Source organism: Engystomops pustulosus, chromosome 5 (assembly GCF_040894005.1).
Source record: "Engystomops pustulosus chromosome 5, aEngPut4.maternal, whole genome shotgun sequence".
NCBI classification, from domain to species: domain Eukaryota; kingdom Metazoa; phylum Chordata; class Amphibia; order Anura; family Leptodactylidae; genus Engystomops; species Engystomops pustulosus.
The window spans coordinates 212,487,678-212,511,593 of record NC_092415.1 but is presented as its reverse complement, the minus strand read 5'-3'; the positions used below and the strand labels follow the sequence as shown (position 1 = coordinate 212,511,593).

The window sequence follows — 23,916 nt, the reverse complement described above, 5'->3', positions numbered from 1 at the left end:
GATTCGAACGAAGTGGAATTTGGTCCTAATTTCAGGGAAAATTTGATTCGTCACAAATCCGAAGTTTACAGTGATTTGTGGGAATAAAGGTTTTTTCCCCCTTTTTTTGGCTAAATGGGCGAGAGAACAATGTGTTACATGGGGCAGAGATCTCTGGGAAAGAGAAAGGAACACCCCCAATGACATCTGCAGACCTGTAAGCCAATCAGCGACCGGCAGCTTATGTGATGTCACACACACTATAAAACATAGGGCCATTTTTAATCCAGTCATTTCACACTGTTGGTCCTGCCTGTTGCCTCCAGCTGCTTGTACTGTGCATGTGCTGCCTGTAGCCTCCAGCTGCTTGTACTGTGCACGTGCTGCCTGTAGCGTCCAGCTGCCTGTACTGTGCATGTGCTGCCTGTAGCGTCCAGCTGCTTGTACTGTGCATGTGCTGCCTGTAACGTCCAGCTCCTTGTACTGTGCATGTGCTGCCTGTAGCCTCCAGCTGCTTGTCCTGTGCATGTGCTGCCTGTAGCCTCCAGCTGCTTGTACTGTGCACGTGCTGCCTGTAGCCTCCAGCTGCTTGTACTGTGCATGTGCTGCCTGTAGCGTCCAGCTGCTTGTACTGTGCATGTGCTGCCTGTAGCGTCAAGCTGCTTGTGCTGTGCATGTGCTGCCTGTAGCCTCCAGCTGCTTGTACTGTGCATGTGCTGCCTGTAGCCTCCAGCTGCTTGTACTGTGCATGTGCTGCCTGTAGCCTCCAGCTGCTTGTACTGTGCATGTGCTGCCTGTAGCGTCCAGCTGCTTGTACTGTGCACGTGCTGTCTGTAGCCTCCAGCTGCTTGTACTGTGCACGTGCTGCCTGTAGCCTCCAGCTGCTTGTACTGTGCATGTGCTGCCTGTAGCGTCCAGCTGCTTGTACTGTGCATGTGCTGCCTGTAGCGTCCAGCTGCTTGTGCTGTGCATGTGCTGCCTGTAGCCTCCAGCTGCTTGTGCTGTGCATGTGCTGTCTGTAGCCTCCAGCTGCATGTACTGTGCATGTGCTGCCTGTAGCCTCCAGCTGCTTGTACTGTGCATGTGCTGCCTGTAGCGTCCAGCTGCTTGTACTGTGCATGTGCTGTCTGTAGCCTCCAGCTGCTTATACTGTGCTGCCTGTAGCTTCCAGCTGCTTGTACTGTGCATGTGCTGCCTGTAGCCTCCAGCTGCTTGTACTGTGCACGTGCTGCCTATAGCCTCCAGCTGCTTGTACTGTGCACGTGCTGCCTGTAGCCTCCAGCTACTTGTACTGTGCACGTGCTACCTGTAGCCTCCAGCTGCTTTTACTGTGCATGTGCTGCCTGTAGCGTCCAGCTGCTTGTACTGTGCATGCGCTGCCTGTAGCCTCCAGCTGCTTGTACTGTGCATGTGCTGCCTGTAGCCTCCAGCTGCTTGTACTGTGCATGTGCTGCCTGTAGCTTCCAGCTGCTTGTACTGTGCACGTGCTGCCTGTAGCCTCCAGCTGCTTGTACTGTGCACGTGCTGCCTGTAGCGTCCAGCTGCTTGTACTGTGCATGTGCTGCCTGTAGCTTCCAGCTGCTTGTACTGTGCATGTGCTGCCTGTAGCCTCCAGCTGCTTGTACTGTGCATGTGCTGCCTGTAGCCTCCAGCTGCTTGTACTGTGCACGTGCTGCCTGTAGCGTCCAGCTGCTTGCACTGTGCATGTGCTGCCTGTAGCGTCCAGCTCCTTGTACTGTGCATGTGCTGCCTGTAGCCTCCAGCTGCTTGTCCTGTGCATGTGCTGCCTGTAGCCTCCAGCTGCTTGTACTGTGCACGTGCTGCCTGTAGCCTCCAGCTGCTTGTACTGTGCATGTGCTGCCTGTAGCCTCCAGCTGCTTGTACTGTGCATGTGCTGCCTGTAGCCTCCAGCTGCTTGTACTGTGCATGTGCTGCCTGTAGCCTCCAGGTGCTTGTACTTTGCATGTGCTGCCTGTAGCCTCCAGCTGCTTGTACTGTGCATGTGCTGTCTGTAGCCTCCAGCTGCTTGTACTGTGCATGTGCTGCCTGTAGCCTCCAGCTGCTTGTGCTGTGCATGGGCTGCCTGTAGCCTCCAGCTCCTTGTACTGTGCATGTGCTGCCTGTAGCCTCCAGCTGCTTGTCCTGTGCATGTGCTGCCTGTAGCCTCCAGCTGCTTGTACTGTGCACGTGCTGCCTGTAGCCTCCAGCTGCTTGTACTGTGCATGTGCTGCCTGTAGCGTCCAGCTGCTTGTACTGTGCATGTGCTGCCTGTAGCGTCAAGCTGCTTGTGCTGTGCATGTGCTGCCTGTAGCCTCCAGCTGCTTGTACTGTGCATGTGCTGCCTGTAGCCTCCAGCTGCTTGTACTGTGCATGTGCTGCCTGTAGCCTCCAGCTGCTTGTACTGTGCATGTGCTGCCTGTAGCGTCCAGCTGCTTGTACTGTGCACGTGCTGTCTGTAGCCTCCAGCTGCTTGTACTGTGCACGTGCTGCCTGTAGCCTCCAGCTGCTTGTACTGTGCATGTGCTGCCTGTAGCGTCCAGCTGCTTGTACTGTGCATGTGCTGCCTGTAGCGTCCAGCTGCTTGTGCTGTGCATGTGCTGCCTGTAGCCTCCAGCTGCTTGTGCTGTGCATGTGCTGTCTGTAGCCTCCAGCTGCATGTACTGTGCATGTGCTGCCTGTAGCCTCCAGCTGCTTGTACTGTGCATGTGCTGCCTGTAGCGTCCAGCTGCTTGTACTGTGCATGTGCTGTCTGTAGCCTCCAGCTGCTTATACTGTGCTGCCTGTAGCTTCCAGCTGCTTGTACTGTGCATGTGCTGCCTGTAGCCTCCAGCTGCTTGTACTGTGCACGTGCTGCCTATAGCCTCCAGCTGCTTGTACTGTGCACGTGCTGCCTGTAGCCTCCAGCTACTTGTACTGTGCACGTGCTACCTGTAGCCTCCAGCTGCTTTTACTGTGCATGTGCTGCCTGTAGCGTCCAGCTGCTTGTACTGTGCATGCGCTGCCTGTAGCCTCCAGCTGCTTGTACTGTGCATGTGCTGCCTGTAGCCTCCAGCTGCTTGTACTGTGCATGTGCTGCCTGTAGCTTCCAGCTGCTTGTACTGTGCACGTGCTGCCTGTAGCCTCCAGCTGCTTGTACTGTGCACGTGCTGCCTGTAGCGTCCAGCTGCTTGTACTGTGCATGTGCTGCCTGTAGCTTCCAGCTGCTTGTACTGTGCATGTGCTGCCTGTAGCCTCCAGCTGCTTGTACTGTGCATGTGCTGCCTGTAGCCTCCAGCTGCTTGTACTGTGCACGTGCTGCCTGTAGCGTCCAGCTGCTTGCACTGTGCATGTGCTGCCTGTAGCGTCCAGCTCCTTGTACTGTGCATGTGCTGCCTGTAGCCTCCAGCTGCTTGTCCTGTGCATGTGCTGCCTGTAGCCTCCAGCTGCTTGTACTGTGCACGTGCTGCCTGTAGCCTCCAGCTGCTTGTACTGTGCATGTGCTGCCTGTAGCCTCCAGCTGCTTGTACTGTGCATGTGCTGCCTGTAGCCTCCAGCTGCTTGTACTGTGCATGTGCTGCCTGTAGCCTCCAGGTGCTTGTACTTTGCATGTGCTGCCTGTAGCCTCCAGCTGCTTGTACTGTGCATGTGCTGTCTGTAGCCTCCAGCTGCTTGTACTGTGCATGTGCTGCCTGTAGCCTCCAGCTGCTTGTGCTGTGCATGGGCTGCCTGTAGCCTCCAGCTGCTTGTACTGTGCATGTGCTGTCTGTAGCCTCCAGCTGCTTGTACTGTGCATGTGCTGCCTGTAGCCTCCAGCTGCTTCTACTGTGCATGTGCTGCCTGTAGCCTCCAGCTGCTTGTACTGTGCACGTGCTGTCTGTAGCGTCCAGCTGCTTGTACTGTGCATGTGCTGCCTGTAGCTTCCAGCTGCTTGTACTGTGCATGTGCTGCCTGTAGCCTCCAGCTGCTTGTACTGTGCATGTGCTGCCTGTAGCCTCCAGCTGCTTGTACTGTGCATGTGATGCCTGTAGCGTCCAGCTGCTTGTACTGTGCATGTGCTGTCTGTAGCCTCCAGCTGCTTGTACTGTGCATGTGCTGCCTGTAGCCTCCAGCTGCTTGTACTGTGCACGTGCTGCCTGTAGCGTCCAGCTGCTTGTACTGTGCATGTGCTGCCTGTAGCTTCCAGCTGCTTGTACTGTGCATGTGCTGCCTGTAGCCTCCAGCTGCTTGTACTGTGCACGTGCTGCCTGTAGCCTCCAGCTGCTTGTACTGTGCATGTGCTGCCTGTAGCCTCCAGCTGCTTGTACTGTGCATGTGCTGTCTGTAGCCTCCAGCTGCTTGTACTGTGCATGTGATGCCTGTAGCGTCCAGCTGCTTGTACTGTGCATGTGCTGCCTGTAGCCTCCAGCTGCTTGTACTGTGCATGTGCTGCCTGTAGCCTCCAGCTGCTTGTACTGTGCATGTGCTGCCTGTAGCCTCCAGCTGCTTGTACTGTGCATGTGCTGCCTGTAGCCTCCAGCTGCTTGTACTGTGCATGTGCTGCCTGTACCTTGTCAGGCTGATTATTGACCTGATTATTATTATTATTTTGTGTTTTATACACCAAATAGCGGAGATAACTTGTAACTTATGTTCTATGGGTCGGTGCGGTTCCGGTGAGATCCCATTTAAAGAGTTTTTTTATGTTTGACTTGTTCTACAAAATAAAAACTCATTTGGAAAGAGAAAACCCTTGATTTTGTGATTTTGTGGATTGAGCTGTTTTAGGGCTTATTTTTTACTGCACTTTGCACTTTTTATTATTATACTGCAGGGAAAATGGGACTTTTTGATGACATTTAATGGTGTTTTTCGTTTGGTTGGATGCGCAAAAATCCTAATTTTCGCTATGTTTTTTCTGTTTTTGCTATTTTTAAATATTTTTTAAGGCGTTCACCATACGAGTTCAGTAATGATTTTGTTTTTTTGTGATACCCGATATGTGCTGTTTGTGTGATTAATCTCCCGTTTTATTGTGTTTGAGAGTTTTACACCATTTGGGGCCATTTACAGGACATTAATTACATATCAATTTTATTTAAAAAATTTTCATTAAAAAATGTTTTGGCCCTCATATTAATGCACTGCCGTACTGATGTCTGATGTACTGATGTATGATGCACTGATGTATGATGCACTGATGTATGATGTACTGATGTATGATGTACTGATGTAGGATGCACTGATGTATGATGTACTGATGTATGATGTACTGATGTATGATGCACTGATGTATGATGTATGATGTACTGATGTATGATGCACAGATGTATGATGCACTGATGTATGATGTACTGATGTATGATGCACTGATGTATGATGTATGATGTATGATGCACTGATGTATGATGCACTGATGTATGATGTACTGATGTATGATGTACTGATGTAGGATGCACTGATGTATGATGTACTGATGTATGATGCACTGATGTACTGATGTATGATGTACTGATGTACTGATGTATGATGTACTGATGTATGATGTACTGATGTATGATGTATGATGTACTGATGTATGATGTACTGATGTATGATGTACTGATGTAGGATGCACTGATGTCTGATGTACTGATGTATGATGCACTGATGTGTGATGTACTGATGTATGATGTGCTGATGTATGATGTACTGATGTATGATGTACGATTTATGATGTACGATGTATGATGTACTGATGTATGATGTACTTATGTATAATGTACTTATATATGATGTATGATGTGCTGATGTATGATGTATGATGTACTGATGTATGATATATAATGTGCTGATGTATGATGTACTGATGTATGATGCACTGATGTACTGATGTATGATGTGCTGATGTAGTGATGTATGATGCACTGATGTATGATGTACTGATATATGATATACTGATGTGTGATGTATGATGTATGATGCACTGATGTATGATGCACTGATGTATGATGCACCGATGCATGATGTACTGATGTATAATATATGATGTACTGATGTATGATGTACTGATGTATGATGTACGATGTATGATGCACTGATGTATGATGTAGTGATGTATGATGTACTGATTTATGATGCACTGATGTATGATGTACTAATGTATGATGTATGATGTAGTGATGTATGATGTAGTGATGTATGATGTACTGATGTATGATGTAGTGATGTATGATGTACTGATTTATGATGCACTGATGTATGATGTACTGATGTATGATGTACTGATGTATGATATACTGATGTATGATGTACTGATGTATGATGCACTTATGTATGATATATGATGTGCTGATGTATGATGTATGATGTACTGATGTATGATGTACTGATGTATGATGTACTGATGTATGATGTACTGATGTATGATGTACTTATGTATGATATATGATGTGCTGATGTATGATGTATGATGCACTGATGTATGATGCACTGATGTATGATGTACTGATGTATGATGTACTGATGTATGATGTACTTATGTATGATATATGATGTGCTGATGTATGATGTATGATGTACTGATGTATGATGCACTGATGTATGATGTACGATGTATGATGTACGATGTATGATGCACTGATGTATGATGTAGTGATGTATGATGTACTGATTTATGATGCACTGATGTATGATGTACTGGTGTATGATGCACTGATGTACTGATGTATGATGTACTGATGTACTGATGTATGATGTACGATGTACTGATGTATGATGTACTGATGTACTGATGTATGATGTACTGATGTACTGATGCACTGATGTATGATGTACTGATGTATGATGTACGATGTATGATGTACGATGTATGATGTACTGATGTATTATGTACGATGTATGATGTACGATGTATGATGCACTGATGTATGATGTACTGATGTATGATGTGTGATGTACTGATGTATGATGAACTGATGTATGATGCATGTATTACTGATGTATGATGTACAGATGTATGATGCATGTATTACTGATGTATGATGTACTGATGTATGATGTACTGATATATGATGTGTGATGTACTGATGTATGATGCATTGTAGTATGATGCACTGATGTATGATGTACTGATGTATAATGCATGATGTATGATGTAGTGATGTATGATGTAGTGATGTATGATGTACTGATGTATGATGTAGTGATGTATGATGTACTGATTTATGATGCACTGATGTATGATGTACTGATGTATGATGCACTGATGTACTGATGTATAATGCATGATGTATGATGTAGTGATATATGATGTACTGATGTATGATGTACTGATGTATGATGTACTGATGTATGATGCACTGATGTACTGATGGATGATGTACTGATGTATGATGTACTGATGTACGATGTATGATGTACTGATGTATTATGTACGATGTATGATGTACTGATGTATGATGTACTGATGTATGATGTACTGATGTATGATGTACTGATGTACGATGTATGATGTACTGATGTATTATGTACGATGTATGATGTACGATGTATGATGCACTGATGTATGATGCACTGATGTATGATGTACTGATGTATGATGTAGTGATGTATGATGTACTGATTTATGATGCACTGATGTATGATGTATGATGTACTGATGTATGATGCACTGATGTACTGATGGATGATGTACTGATGTATGATGTACTGATGTACGACGTATGATGTACTGATGTATTATGTACGATGTATGATGTACGATGTATGATGCACTGATGTATGATGTACTGATGTATGATGTACTGATGTATGATGAACTGATGTATGATGCATGTATTACTGATGTATGATGTACTGATGTATGATGCATGTATTACTGATGTATGATGTATTGATGTATGATGCACTGTAGTATGATGCACTGATGTATGATGTATGATGCACTGATGTATGATGTACTGATGTATGATGTACTGATGTATAATGCATGATGTATGATGTATGATGTGCTGATGTATGATGTACTGATGTATGATGTATGATGCACTGATGTATGATGTACTGATGTATGATGTGTGATGTACTGATGTATGATGAACGGATGTATGATGCATGTATTACTGATGTATGATGTACAGATGTATGATGCATGTATTACTGATGTATGATGTACTGATGTATGATGTACTGATATATGATGTGTGATGTACTGATGTATGATGCACTGTAGTATGATGCACTGATGTATGATGTATGATGCACTGATGTATGATGTACTGATGTATGATGTACTGATGTATAATGCATGATGTATGATGTAGTGATGTATGATGTACTGATGTATGATGTACTGATGTATTGTGTATGATGCACTGATGTATGATGTACTGATATATGATATACTGATGTATGATGTACTGATGTATGATGTACGATTTATGATGTACGATGTATGATGTACTGATGTATGATGTAGTGATGTATGATGTACTTATGTATTGTGTATGATGCACTGATGTATGATGTACTGATATATGATATACTGATGTATGATGTACTGATGTATGATGTACGATTTATGATGTACGATGTATGATGTACTGATGTATGATGTACTGATGTATGATGTATGATGTACTGATGTATGATATATAATGTGCTGATGTATGATGTACTGATGTATGATGCACTGATGTATGATGTACTGATGTATGATGTATGATGCACTGATGTACTGATGTATGATGTGCTGATGTAGTGATGTATGATGCACTGATGTATGATGTACTGATATATGATATACTGATGTGTGATGTATGATGTATGATGCACTGATGTATGATGCACTGATGTATGATGCACCGATGCATGATGTACTGATGTATAATATATGATGTACTGATGTATGATGTACTGATGTATGATGTACGATGTATGATGCACTGATGTATGATGTAGTGATGTATGATGTACTGATTTATGATGCACTGATGTATGATGTACTAATGTATGATGTATGATGTAGTGATGTATGATGTAGTGATGTATGATGTACTGATGTATGATGTAGTGATGTATGATGTACTGATGTATGATGCACTGATGTATGATGTACTGATGTATGATGTACTGATGTATGATGTACTGATGTATGATGTACTTATGTATGATATATGATGTGCTGATGTATGATGTATGATGTACTGATGTATGATGCACTGATGTATGATGTACTGATGTATGATGTACTGATGTATGATGTACTGATGTATGATGTACTTATGTATGATATATGATGTGCTGATGTATGATGCACTGATGTATGATGTACTGATGTATGATGTACGATGTATGATGTACGATGTATGATGCACTGATGTATGATGTAGTGATGTATGATGTACTGATTTATGATGCACTGATGTATGATGTACTGGTGTATGATGCACTGATGTACTGATGTATGATGTACTGATGTACTGATGTATGATGTACGATGTACTGATGTATGATGTACTGATGTACTGATGTATGATGTACTGATGTACTGATGCACTGATGTATGATGTACTGATGTATGATGTACGATGTATGATGTACGATGTATGATGTACTGATGTATTATGTACGATGTATGATGTACGATGTATGATGCACTGATGTATGATGTACTGATGTATGATGTGTGATGTACTGATGTATGATGAACTGATGTATGATGCATGTATTACTGATGTATGATGTACAGATGTATGATGCATGTATTACTGATGTATGATGTACTGATGTATGATGTACTGATATATGATGTGTGATGTACTGATGTATGATGCATTGTAGTATGATGCACTGATGTATGATGTACTGATGTATAATGCATGATGTATGATGTAGTGATGTATGATGTAGTGATGTATGATGTACTGATGTATGATGTACTGATGTATGATGTAGTGATGTATGATGTACTGATTTATGATGCACTGATGTATGATGTACTGATGTATGATGCACTGATGTACTGATGTATAATGCATGATGTATGATGTAGTGATATATGATGTACTGATGTATGATGTACTGATGTATGATGTACTGATGTATGATGCACTGATGTACTGATGGATGATGTACGATGTATGATGTACTGATGTACGATGTATGATGTACTGATGTATTATGTACGATGTATGATGTACTGATGTATGATGTACTGATGTATGATGTACTGATGTATGATGTACTGATGTACGATGTATGATGTACTGATGTATTATGTACGATGTATGATGTACGATGTATGATGCACTGATGTATGATGCACTGATGTATGATGTACTGATGTATGATGTAGTGATGTATGATGTACTGATTTATGATGCACTGATGTATGATGTATGATGTACTGATGTATGATGCACTGATGTACTGATGGATGATGTACTGATGTATGATGTACTGATGTACGACGTATGATGTACTGATGTATTATGTACGATGTATGATGTACGATGTATGATGCACTGATGTATGATGTACTGATGTATGATGTACTGATGTATGATGAACTGATGTATGATGCATGTATTACTGATGTATGATGTACTGATGTATGATGCATGTATTACTGATGTATGATGTATTGATGTATGATGCACTGTAGTATGATGCACTGATGTATGATGTATGATGCACTGATGTATGATGTACTGATGTATGATGTACTGATGTATAATGCATGATGTATGATGTATGATGTGCTGATGTATGATGTACTGATGTATGATGTATGATGCACTGATGTATGATGTACTGATGTATGATGTGTGATGTACTGATGTATGATGAACTGATGTATGATGCATGTATTACTGATGTATGATGTACAGATGTATGATGCATGTATTACTGATGTATGATGTACTGATGTATGATGTACTGATATATGATGTGTGATGTACTGATGTATGATGCACTGTAGTATGATGCACTGATGTATGATGTATGATGCACTGATGTATGATGTACTGATGTATGATGTACTGATGTATAATGCATGATGTATGATGTAGTGATGTATGATGTACTGATGTATGATGTACTGATGTATGATGTACTGATGTATGATGTAGTGATGTATGATGTACTGATGTATGATGTACTGATGTATGATGTACTGATGTATGATGTATGATGCACTGATGTACTGATGTATAATGCTTGATGTATGATGTAGTGATGTATGATGTACTGATGTATGATGTACTGATGTCTGATGCACTGATGTACTGATGGATGATGTACTGATGTATGATGTACTGATGTACGATGTATGATGTACTGATGTATTATGTACGATGTATGATGTACGATGTATGATGTACGATGTATGATGCACTGATGTATGATGCACTGATGTATGATGTACTGATGTATGATGTAGTGATGTATGATGTACTGATTTATGATGCACTGATGTATGATGTATGATGTACTGATGTATGATGCACTGATGTACTGATGGATGATGTACTGATGTATGATGTACTGATGTACGATGTACTGATGTATTATGTACGATGTATGATGTACGATGTATGATGCACTGATGTATGATGTACTGATGTATGATGTGTGATGTACTGATGTATGATGAACTGATGTATGATGCATGTATTACTGATGTATGATGTACTGATGTATGATGCATGTATTACTGATGTATGATGTACTGATATATGATGTGTGATGTACTGATGTATGATGCACTGATGTATGATGTATGATGCACTGATGTATGATGTACTGATGTACTGATGTATAATGCATGATGTATGATGTATGATGTACTGATGTATGATGTACTGATGTATGATGTATGATGCACTGATGTACTGATGTATAATGCATGATGTATGATGTAGTGATATATGATGTACTGATGTATGATGTACGATGTATGATGTACTGATGTATGATGTACGATGTATGATGTACGATGTATGATGCACTGATGTACTGATGTATGATGTACTGATGTATGATGTACTGATGTACGATGTATGATGTACTGATGTATGATGTACGATGTATGATGTATGATGTACTGATGTATGATGTACTGATGTGTGATGTACTGATGTATGATGAACTGATGTATGATGCATGTATTACTGATGTATGATGTACTGATGTATGATGTACTGATGTGTGATGTACTGATGTATGATATACTGATATATGATGTATGATGCACTGATGTATGATGCACTGATGTATGATATACTGATGTATGATGCACTGATGTATGATGTACTGATGTATGATGTACTGATATATGATGTATGATGCACTGATGTATGATATACTGATGTATGATGCACTGATGTATGATGTACTGATGTATGATGCACTGATGTATGATGTATGATGTACTGATGTATAATGCTTGATGTATGATGTACTGATGTATGATTTACTGATGTATGATGTACTGATGTATTGTGTATGATGCACTGATGTATGATGTACTGATGTATGATTTACTGATGTATGATGTACTTATGTATTGTGTATGATGCACTGATGTATGATGTACTGATGTATGATGTACTGATGTATGATGTACTGATGTATTGTGTATGATGCACTGATGTATGATGTACTGATGTATGATGTACTGATGTATGATGTACGATGAACTGATGTACGATGTACTGATGTATGATGTACTGATGTATGATGTACTGATGTACTGATGTATTGTGTATGATGTACTGATGTATGATGTACGATTTATGATGTACGATTTATGATGTACTGATGTATGATGTACTGATGTATGATATATAATGTGCTGATGTATGATGTACTGATGTATGATGTACTGATGTATGATAAGCTGATGTATGATAAGCTGATGTATGATGTATGATATACTGATGTATGATGTACTGATGTATGATGCACTGATGTATGATGCACTGATGTACTGATGTATGATGCACTGATGTACTGATGTATGATGTGTGATGTACTGATGTGTGATGTACTGATGTGTGATGCACTGATGTATGATGCACTGATGTATGATGCACTGATGTTTGATGTACTGATGTATAATGTAGTGATGTACTGATGTATGATGTACTGATGTAAGATGTACTGATGTATGATGTACTGATGTATGATGTACTGATGTATGATGCACTGATGTATGATGCACTGATGTATGATGCACTGATATAAGATCTAAAGATGTATGATGCACTGATGTATGATGTACTGATGTACTGATGTATGATGTACTGATGTATGATGTGCTGATGTATGATGTACTGATGTATGATGTACTGATGTACTGATGTATGATGTAGTGATGTACTGATGTATGATGTACTGATGTAAGATGTACTGATGTATGATGTACTGATGTATGATGTACTGATGTATGATGTACGATGTTTGATGTACTGATGTATGATGTACTGATGTATGATGTACTGATGTACTGATGTATGATGTATGATGTATGATGTACTGATGTAAGATGTACTGATGTATAATGTACTGATGTATGATGAACTGATGTATGATGCACTGATGTATGATGCACTGATGTATGATCTAGTAATGTATGATGCACTGATGTATGATGTACTGATGTACTGATGTATGATGTACTGATGTATGATGTGCTGATGTATGATGTACTGATGTATGATGTACTGATGTATGATGTACTGATGTATGATGTAGTGATGTACTGATGTATGATGTACTGATGTAAGATGTACTGATGTATGATGTACTGATGTATTATGTACTGATGTATGATGTACGATGTTTGATGTACTGATGTATGATGTACTGATGTATGATGTACTGATGTACTGATGTATGATGTATGATGTACTGATGTAGGATGCACTGATGTATGATGCACTGATGTATGATGTACTGATGTATGATGTATGATGTGCTGATGTATGATGCACTGATGTATAATGTAGTGATGTATGATGCACTGATGTATGATGTATGATGTACTGATATATGATGTGCTGATGTATGATGCACTGATGTATGATGTACTGATGTATGATGTACTGATGTATGATGCACTGATATATGATGCACTGATGTATGATGCACTGATGTATGATGTGCTGATGTACTGATGTATGATGTATGATGTGCTGATGTATGATGCACTGATGTATAATGTAGTGATGTATGATGTACTGATGTATGATGCACTGATGTATGATGTATTGATGTATGATGTGCTGATGTATGATGCACTGATGTATGATGTAGTGATGTATGATGTAGTGATGTATGATGTTCTGATCTATGATGTACTGATGTATGATGTATGATGCACTGATGTATGATGCACTGATGTATGATGTACTGATGTGCTGATGTATGATGTGCTGATGTATGATGTACTGATGTGCTGATGTATGATGTACTGATGTATGATATACTGCTGTATGATATACTGCTGTATGATCTACTGATGTATGATGTACTTATGTATGATGTACTGATGTATGATGTGCTGATGTATGAGGTACTGATGTATGATGTACTGATGTATGATGTGCTGATGTATGATGTATGATATACTGCTGTATGATCTACTGATGTATGATGCACTGATGTATGATGTAGTGATGTATGATGCACTGATGTATGATGTATGATATATGATGTGCTGATATATAATGCACTGATGTATGATGTACTGATGTATGATGTATGATGTGCTGATGTATGATGCACTGATGTATGATGTATGATGTACTGATGTATGATGTGCTGATGTATGATGTACTGATGTATGATGTATTGATGTATGATGTACTGATGTATGATGTACTGATGTATGATGTATGATATACTGCTGTATGATCAACTGATGTATGATGTACTTATGTATGATGTACTGATGTATGATGTACTGATGTAGGATGCACTGATGTATGATGTACTTATGTATGATGTACTGATGTATGATGTATGATGTACTGATGTAGGATGCACTGATGTATGATGTACTGATGTATGATGTATGATGCACTGATGTACTGATGTATGATGTACTGATGTATGATGTATGATGCACTGATGTATGATGCACTGATGTATGATGCACTGATGTAGTGATATATGATACACTGATGTATGATGTATGATATATGATGTGCTGATGTATGATGTACTGATGTATGATGTGCTGATGTATGATGTACTGATGTATGATGTGCTGATGTATGATATGCTGATGTATGATGTACTGATGTATGATGTATGATGTACTGCTGTATGATCTACTGATGTATGATGTACTGATGTATGATGTACTGATGTATGATGTACTGATGTATGATGTATGATATACTGCTGTATGATCTACTGATGTATGATGTACTGATGTATGATATACTGATGTATGATGCACTGATATATGATGTACTGATGTAGGATGCACTGATGTATGATGCACTGATGTATGATATATGATGTGCTGATGTATGATGTACTGATGTATGATGCACTGATGTATGATGTATGATGTACTGATGTATGATGTGCTGATGTATGATGTACTGATGTATGATGCACTGATATATGATGTACTGATGTAGGATGCACTGATGTATGATGCACTGATGTATGATATATGATGTGCTGATGTATGATGTACTGATGTATGATGCACTGATGTATGATGTATGATGTGCTGATGTATGATGTGCTGATGTATGATGTACTGATGTATGATGTACTGATGTATGATGTGCTGATGTATGATGTACTGATGTGTGATGCACTGATGTACTGATGTATGATGTATGATTTACTGCTGTGTGATCTACTGATGTATGATGTACTTCTGTATGATGTACTGATGTATGATGTACTGATGTAGGATGCACTGATGTAAGATGCACTGATGTATGATGTATGATGCACTGATGTATGATGTACTGATGTATAATGCATGTTGTATGATGTACTGATGTATGATGCACTGATGTATGATGTACTGATGTATTGTGTATGATGTATGATGTAGTGATGTATGATGCACTGATATAGGATGTGCTGATGTATGATGCACTGATGTCTGATGCATGATGCACTGATGTATGATGTACTGATGTATTGTGTATGATGTATGATGTAGTGATGTATCATGCACTGATATATGATGTGCTGATGTATGATGCACTGATGTATGATGTACTGATGTATGATGTACTGATGTATTGTGTATGATGTATGATGCACTGCTGTATGATCTACTGATGTATGATGTACTTATGTATGATGTACTGATTTATGATGTATGATGTAGGATGCACTGATGTGTGATGCAGTGATGTATGATGCACTGATGTATGGTAAACTGCTGTATGATCTACTGATGTATGATGTACTTATGTATGATGTACTGATGTATGATGTATGATATACTGATGTATGATGCACTGATGTATGATGCACTGATGTATGATGTACTGATGTATGATGTACTGATGTATGATGCACTGATGTATGATGCACTGATGTATGATGCATGTATTACTGATGTATGATGTGTGATGTACTGATGTTTTATGTACTGATGTATGATGCACTGATGTATGATGCATGTATTACTGATGTATGATGTACTGATGTATGATGTATAATGTACTGATGTATGATGTACTGATGTATGATGTATGATGTGTGATGTACTGATGTGTGATATACTGATGTGTGATGCACTAATGTATGATGCACTGATGTATGATGTACTGATGCATGTATTACTGATGTGTGGCAGTGTGTTATCACGACCAGTGAGAGGAGCAGTCCTGTGATAATTGTGATAATTGTGATAATCGGTCTCTCTCTGAGGTTTAGTGTAACATTGATAACGGCGCCAAAAGTGATAAACGCAGATCACACGGCGCGTCATCACCTATAGAGAAAGTAATGAATAAGAAAATATAAAATCTGGCAAACAAGAACTAAAGTCACTCAAAAAGTAGAAAGTAAAGGAAAAGGAAATGTTACATGTAACACTGCAGGATCAGCGATGGAGGAGTCCGGAGGCGGAGGAGACGTACGGTGACCGGATAGTGAGACCTCCGCTATGTGTCATACATCAGTGATGGAGGAGTCCGGAGGTGGGGGAGACGTACGGTGACCGGATAGTGAGACCTCCGCTATGTGTCATACATCAGTGATGGAGGAGTTCGGAGGCGGAGGAGACGTACGGTGACCGGACAGTGAGACCTCCGCTATGTGTCATACATCAGTGATGGAGGAGTCCGGAGGCAAAGGAGACGTACGGTGACTGGATAGTGAGACCTCCGCTATGTGTCAAACATCAGTGATGGAGGAGTCCGGAGGGGGAGGAGACGTACGGTGACCGGATAGTGAGACCTCCGCTATGTGTCATACATCAGTGATGGAGGAGTCCGGAGGGGGAGGAGACGTACGGTGACCGGATAGTGAGACCTCCGCTATGTGCCATACATCAGTGATGGAGGAGTCCGGAGGTGGAGGAGACGTACGGTGACCGGATAGTGAGACCTCCGCTATGTGTCATACATCAGTAATGGAGGAGTCCGGAGGCAGAGGAGACGTACGGTGACCGGATAGTGAGACCTCCGCTATGTGTCATACATCAGTGATGGAGGAGTCCGGAGGCGGAGGAGACATACGGTGACCGGATAGTGAGACCTCCGCTATGTGTCATACATCAGCGATGGTGGAGTCTGGAGGAGGAGGAGACGTACGGTGACCGGATAGTGAAACCTCCGCTATGTGTCATACATCAGCGATGGTGGAGTCTGGAGGAGGAGGAGACGTACGGTGACCGGATAGTGAGACCTCCGCTATGTGTCATACATCAGTGATGGAGGAGTCCGGAGGCAGAGGAGACGTACGGTGACCGGATAGTGAGACCTCTGCTATGTGTCATACATCAGTGATGGAGGATTCCGGAGGCGAAGGAGATGTACGGTGACCGGATAGTGAGACCTCCGCTATGTGTCATACATCAGTGATGGAGGAGTCCGGAGGAGGAGGAGACGTACGGTGACCGGATAGTGAGACCTCCTCTATGTGTCATACATCAGTGATGGAGGAGTCCGGAGGCGGAGGAGACGTACGGTGACCGGATAGTGAGACCTCCGCTATGTGTCATACATCAGTGATGGAGGAGTCCGGAGGCAGAGGAGACGTACGGTGACCGGATAGTGAGACCTCCTCTATGTGTCATACATCAGTGATGGTGGAGTCTGGAGGAGGAGGAGACGTACGGTGACCGGATAGTGAGACCTCCGCTATGTGTCATACATCAGTGATGGAGGAGTCCCGAGGCGGAGGAGACGTACGGTGACCGGATAGTGAGACCTCCGCTATGTGTCATACATCAGTGATGGAGGAGTCCGGAGGGGGAGGAGACGTACGGTGACCGGATAGTGAGACCTCCGCTAAGTGTCATACATCAGTGATGGAGGAGTCCGGAGGCGGAGTAGACGTACGGTGACCGGATAGTGAGACCTCCGCTATGTGTCATACATCAGTGATGGAGGAGTCCGGAGGGGGAGGAGACGTACGGTGACCGGATAGTGAGACCTCCGCTATGTGTCATACATCAGTGATGGAGGAGTCTGGAAGCGGAGGAGACGTACGGTGACCGGATAGTGAGACCTCCGCTATGTGTCATACATCAGTGATGGAGGAGTCCGGAGGCGGAGGAGACGTACGGTGACCGGATAGTGAGACCTCCGCTATGTGTCATACATCAGTGATGGAGGAGTCCGGAGGCGGAGGAGACGTGCGGTGACCGGATAGTGAGACCTCCGTTATGTGTCATACATCAGTGATGGAGGAGTCCGGAGGCGGAGGTGACGTACGGTGACCGGATAGTAAGACCTCCGCTATGTGTCATACATCAGTGATGGAGGAGTCCGGAGGCGGAGGAGACGTACGGTGACCGGATAGTGAGACCTCCGCTATGTGTCATACATCAGTGATGGAGGAGTCCGGAGGCGGAGGAGACGTACGGTGACTGGATAGTGAGACCTCCGCTATGTGTCATACATCAGCGATGGTGGAGTCTGGAGGAGGAGACGTACGGTGACCGGATAGTGAGGCCTCCGCTATGTGCCATACATCAGCGATGGAGGAGTCCGGAGGTGGAGGAGACGTACGGTGACCGGATAGTGAGACCTTCGCTATGTGTCATACATCAGCGATGGTGGAGTCTGGAGGCGGAGGAGACGTACGGTGACCGGATAGTGAGACCTCCGCTATGTGTCATACATCAGTGATGGAGGAGTCTGGAGGCGGAGGAGACGTACGGTGACCGGATAGTGAGACCTCCGCTATGTGTCATACATCAGCGATGGTGGAGTCTGGAGGCGGAGGAGACGTACGGTGACCGGATAGTGAGACCTCCGCTATGTGTCATACATCAGTGATGGAGGAGTCTGGAGGCGGAGGAGACGTACGGTGACCGGATAGTGAGACCTCCGCTATGTGTCAGACATCAGTGATGGAGGAGTCCAGAGGTGGAGGAGACGTACGGTGACCGGATAGTGAAACCTCCGCTATGTGTCATACATCAGTGATGGAGGAGTCCGGAGGCGGAGTAGACGTGCGGTGACCGTGTAGTGAGACCTCCGCTATGTGTCATACATCAGTGATGGAGGAGTCCGGAGGTGGAGGAGACGTACGGTGACCGGGTAGTGAGACCTCCGTTATGTGTCATACATCAGTGATGGTGGAGTCTGGAGGCGGAGGAGACGTACGGTGACCGGATAGTGAGACCTCCGCTATGTGTCATACATCAGTGATGGAGGAGTCCGGAGGTGGAGGAGACGTACGGTGACCGGATAGTGAGACCTCCGCTATGTGTCATACATCAGCGATGGTGGAGTCTGGAGGAGGAGGAGACGTACGGTGACCGGATAGTGAGGCCTCCGCTATGTGCCATACATCAGCGATGGAGGAGTCTGGAGGCGGAGGAGACGTACGGTGACCGGATAGTGAGACCTCCGCTATGTGTCATACATCAGTGATGGAGGAGTCCGGAGGCAGAGGAGACGTACGGTGACCGGATAGTGAGACCTCTGCTATGTGTCATACATCAGTGATGGAGGAGTCTGGAGGCGGAGGAGACGTACGGTGACCGGATAGTGAGACCTCCGCTATGTGCCATACATCAGTGATGGAGGAGTCCGGAGGCAGAGGAGACGTACGGTGACCGGATAGTGAGACCTCTGCTATGTGTCATACATCAGTGATGGAGGATTCCGGAGGCGGAGGAGATGTACGGTGACCGGATAGTGAGACCTCCGCTATGTGTCATACATCAGTGATGGAGGAGTCCGGAGGAGGAGGAGACGTACGGTGACCGGATAGTGAGACCTCCTCTATGTGTCATACATCAGTGATGGAGGAGTCCGGAGGCGGAGGAGACGTACGGTGACCGGATAGTGAGACCTCTGCTATGTGTCATATATCAGTGATGGAGGAGTCCGGAGGCGGAGGAGACATACGGTGACCGGATAGAAAGACCTCCGCTATGTGTCATATATCAGTGATGGTGGAGTCTGGAGGCGGAGGAGACGTACGGTGACCGGATAGTGAGACCTCCGCTATGTGTCATATATGAGTGATGGAGGAGTCCGGAGGCGGAGGAGACGTACGGTGACCGGATAGTGAGACCTCCGCTATTATACAGTGTAATACATCAGTGATGGTGGAGTCTGGAGGCGGAGGAGACGTACGGTGACCGGATAGTGAGACCTCCGCTATTATACAGTGTAATACATCAGTGATGGAGGAGTCTGGAGGCGGAGGAGACGTACGGTGACCGGATAGTGAGACCTCCGCTATGTGTCATACATCAGTGATGGAGGAGTCTGGAGGCGGAGGAGACGTACGGTGACCGGATAGTGAGACCTCCGCTATTATACAGTGTAATACATCAGTGATGGTGGAGTCTGGAGGCGGAGGAGACGTACCTCCGCTATGTGTCATACAGCAGTGATGGAGCCGGCGCAGAGATCCCGCTGATTACAGGTGATCTCAGGAAGATCCAGGATAAGAGGAAAGATGGTGAGACACGGAGGTCACTAGAAAAGATCCTACAAAACAAAACCAGTGATTCGGAGGATAGATCTCGTATAATCCGTCTCCCTGAAGGTGCAGAAGGGAAAAATCCGACAGAATTTATTGAAAAATGGCTCCAACATGGAATCCAAAGCACTGAGGGAAGCGGACTTGGTTGTCCGGATACATAATATATATATAATAGCTGGGAAGTGGTTATGGAATGATTAGATGGAGCCTGCAAGGGGCTGGAGGCTGGGAAATGGAGCAAGGGGGTCTGAGCCTAGAGACCTACACAAAATGTCTTGGGGGTCACTTGGATGGTTGGGGGGGATAAGGACTCGGTCAGACGGGGATTAGGGGTTTTTTTTTGTTTATTTTTGTTTTTTCCCTTAAATTATGAGTACAAAATTTGTGATAAGGAATATTAGGGGTTCAGGAGACCCAATGACTGTACACAGATGCATCTCCCGGCCGTTATCGCGCTGACAGAAGCAGATGTGACGCAGGATTCAGTTGGACGATTGGGGAAGAATTGGGGAGGCTGCAATATCTCTCCTCCCATTCCTCGTTATCCAGAGGAGGAGGCTTACTGGTCCATCAGAAAATACATCTGAAAGTCTTAGAATGACAGGTGGATGAATATGGGCCATATAGGGGAAGGTAAGAGGGGAGACACCGCTAAAATAATCTGTCATGACATTGGCTTAGTAGACGTTTGGCCGTCTCGTGCTTTACTGATACACCAAAAGGAAAGTCTTGCGTTATGTAACCGGCCTCGAGAGAATCAGTAGTATGGAACATGAACCAAATACTATCTGACACCATTACACACGAGATCGGGAGGCCATTACTATCCCCTTCAGATGATTGCACACTGGTTATTGGATGATGATAAGAAAATTACAGAAGAGACGACGAAGAAAGCATCTATACGTGGTCACTGATACAATAAGATCCAATGGTGGAGGAAACCGAGACGTAAAGAAGAGGAAGAGCTTAAAACAATAGAAATAAGTGGAGGTCACATTTCTATAAAGACAATAGTGAGAATAAAGCAGATATAAAGTCTCATCTCTTTTTATATAACACGTTGCCTTCTTCTCAGGGTGGAACAGATTTCATGAAGGAGGAAAATCCGGGAAAACCCTTAAGATAATGATAAAAAGTCAAGATCCAAATATCGGTATAAACTCCATAAGAACAGGGAATGGATCTGATACTAAAAAGGAATTTGTCAAATTCTTTTCAAACTTATTTTCCGTGAATAGATCCATGAATTAGATGAAGATTAGGGAATATCTGAAGCGGTGGATTTAAAGGGGGAACTAAGAGATAATTTAGATAAACCTATTTCAGTGGAGGAATCACAAGACGCCGTGGCCTCTATTTCAGGGGACACAGCACCGGGGGCTGACGGGTTCCCTTTTCACATATACAGAAGATGGGGGGAGGTGCTACTCCCAGTCTTTCTAGAAGTATTGAATATTTCCCTTAAAGAAGCAATGCTGCCGAGTTCTAGGAGAGAAGCCATCATCACTCTCATATTGTAAAAAAGTAAAGATAGACGAGAGGTAGAAGCAAAAACCCTCCAATATCGCTTTCGGGTACTGATAGAAATCTGTATACGAAGGTCTTGGCCATCAGATTAGGGAACTGCTTCCCCCAGACCAGGCCGGGTATATACCGGGTAGTCCTGCATGGAACAATCTGAGAAGGGGATGTGCGATCGTGCAGCTGGGGGAGAGCCGCTCCATCCTGTCCATAGAAGCCGCCAAGGCCTCGGACAGGGGTGGGGGTCCTCCTCTGGGAAGTATTTCGGAAGGTGGGATGTAGGGAGAGATTTATTAGAAGCCTTCAGTTATTGTATTCAGACCCATATGTAAGAATTAGAATTGGGCAGGAACGGACAGAGAGCTGTGAGACCTTAAGAGGCTCTAGACAAGGTTTTAACCTCTGTCTCCAATTCTTTTTGCTGTGTTTTTGGAGCCTTTAGCAATTAATTGCAGAAATATCTGAGATATTGAGGGATGTGGCTCTAATGGACAAGACGACAAGTTAAAGGGCACCTACCACCACCATTAATCTACCTATAAAGGTAGATCAGGTGGTAGGTGGATGAATGGGACGTGGGGATAGCCCTTTTATGGGCTAATCCTCACGTCCCGGCTATCTTTTAGAAAACTTTAATCCTGGGATATGTAAATTCTAAGGATATGTATTGAAAAGACAGCCCTGGGTTCCTTCATCGGACTCCAGGGTTAGCACGGGGATGATTGGCACCCCCATACTCGGCATGTCTGATCGCCGGGCGGAGAGGCGCTTTAGGTGCTGTGTTCATGTTTAACTTTGGCACCTAAAGTGTTAAACAACTGGGATCGTGCGGAGGCTCGGCGGTCACAAACAGAGCCTGTGCGATACACATGACCCTCGGGAACGGTGGCCTAAACAGAAGCACACCATGATGTTCCCCAATGTTGCGGTGGCCTAAGGGGTTAACCCAATTTTATTAGAGTAAAGGGAGCATGGTGAACTGATTCGGGCGGGTGAAGTAAGGGGAGCCAACTCCCATCGTTCATGTGAAAGAGCCGGCTCTTAGAGCCAGTTCCTTTGGAAACGACCCATCACTTATGCTTGTGACATCACTACAGGTCCTAGAGCTCCTCTCAACAAGCCTCCTGTCATCTCTAGTTGTTCTATACGGATTTCCTTGGTTACCAGAGAGCAAGGCAAATCCTCTGCTAAACCCCTGCAGATGGCTGATTATAGTCAACGAGAGAATTGCTTATTTTTGCAGTTAGGAAAAGGTTTTTGTACTTTACAGTTTTAATATATGTTTGTATCTTGTGTACAGTGTGTATAAGTTAT

At 43.4% G+C, this 23,916-nt stretch overlaps 1 protein-coding gene across 1 annotated transcript in view; it reads left to right on the top strand.

Moving 5' to 3' along the window:
• The window catches only part of WNT3A (Wnt family member 3A), a 107,926-nt gene that overhangs the window by 51,392 nt on the left and 32,618 nt on the right, over positions 1 to 23,916 (top strand). The gene's annotated exons all lie outside the window — the stretch shown is intronic.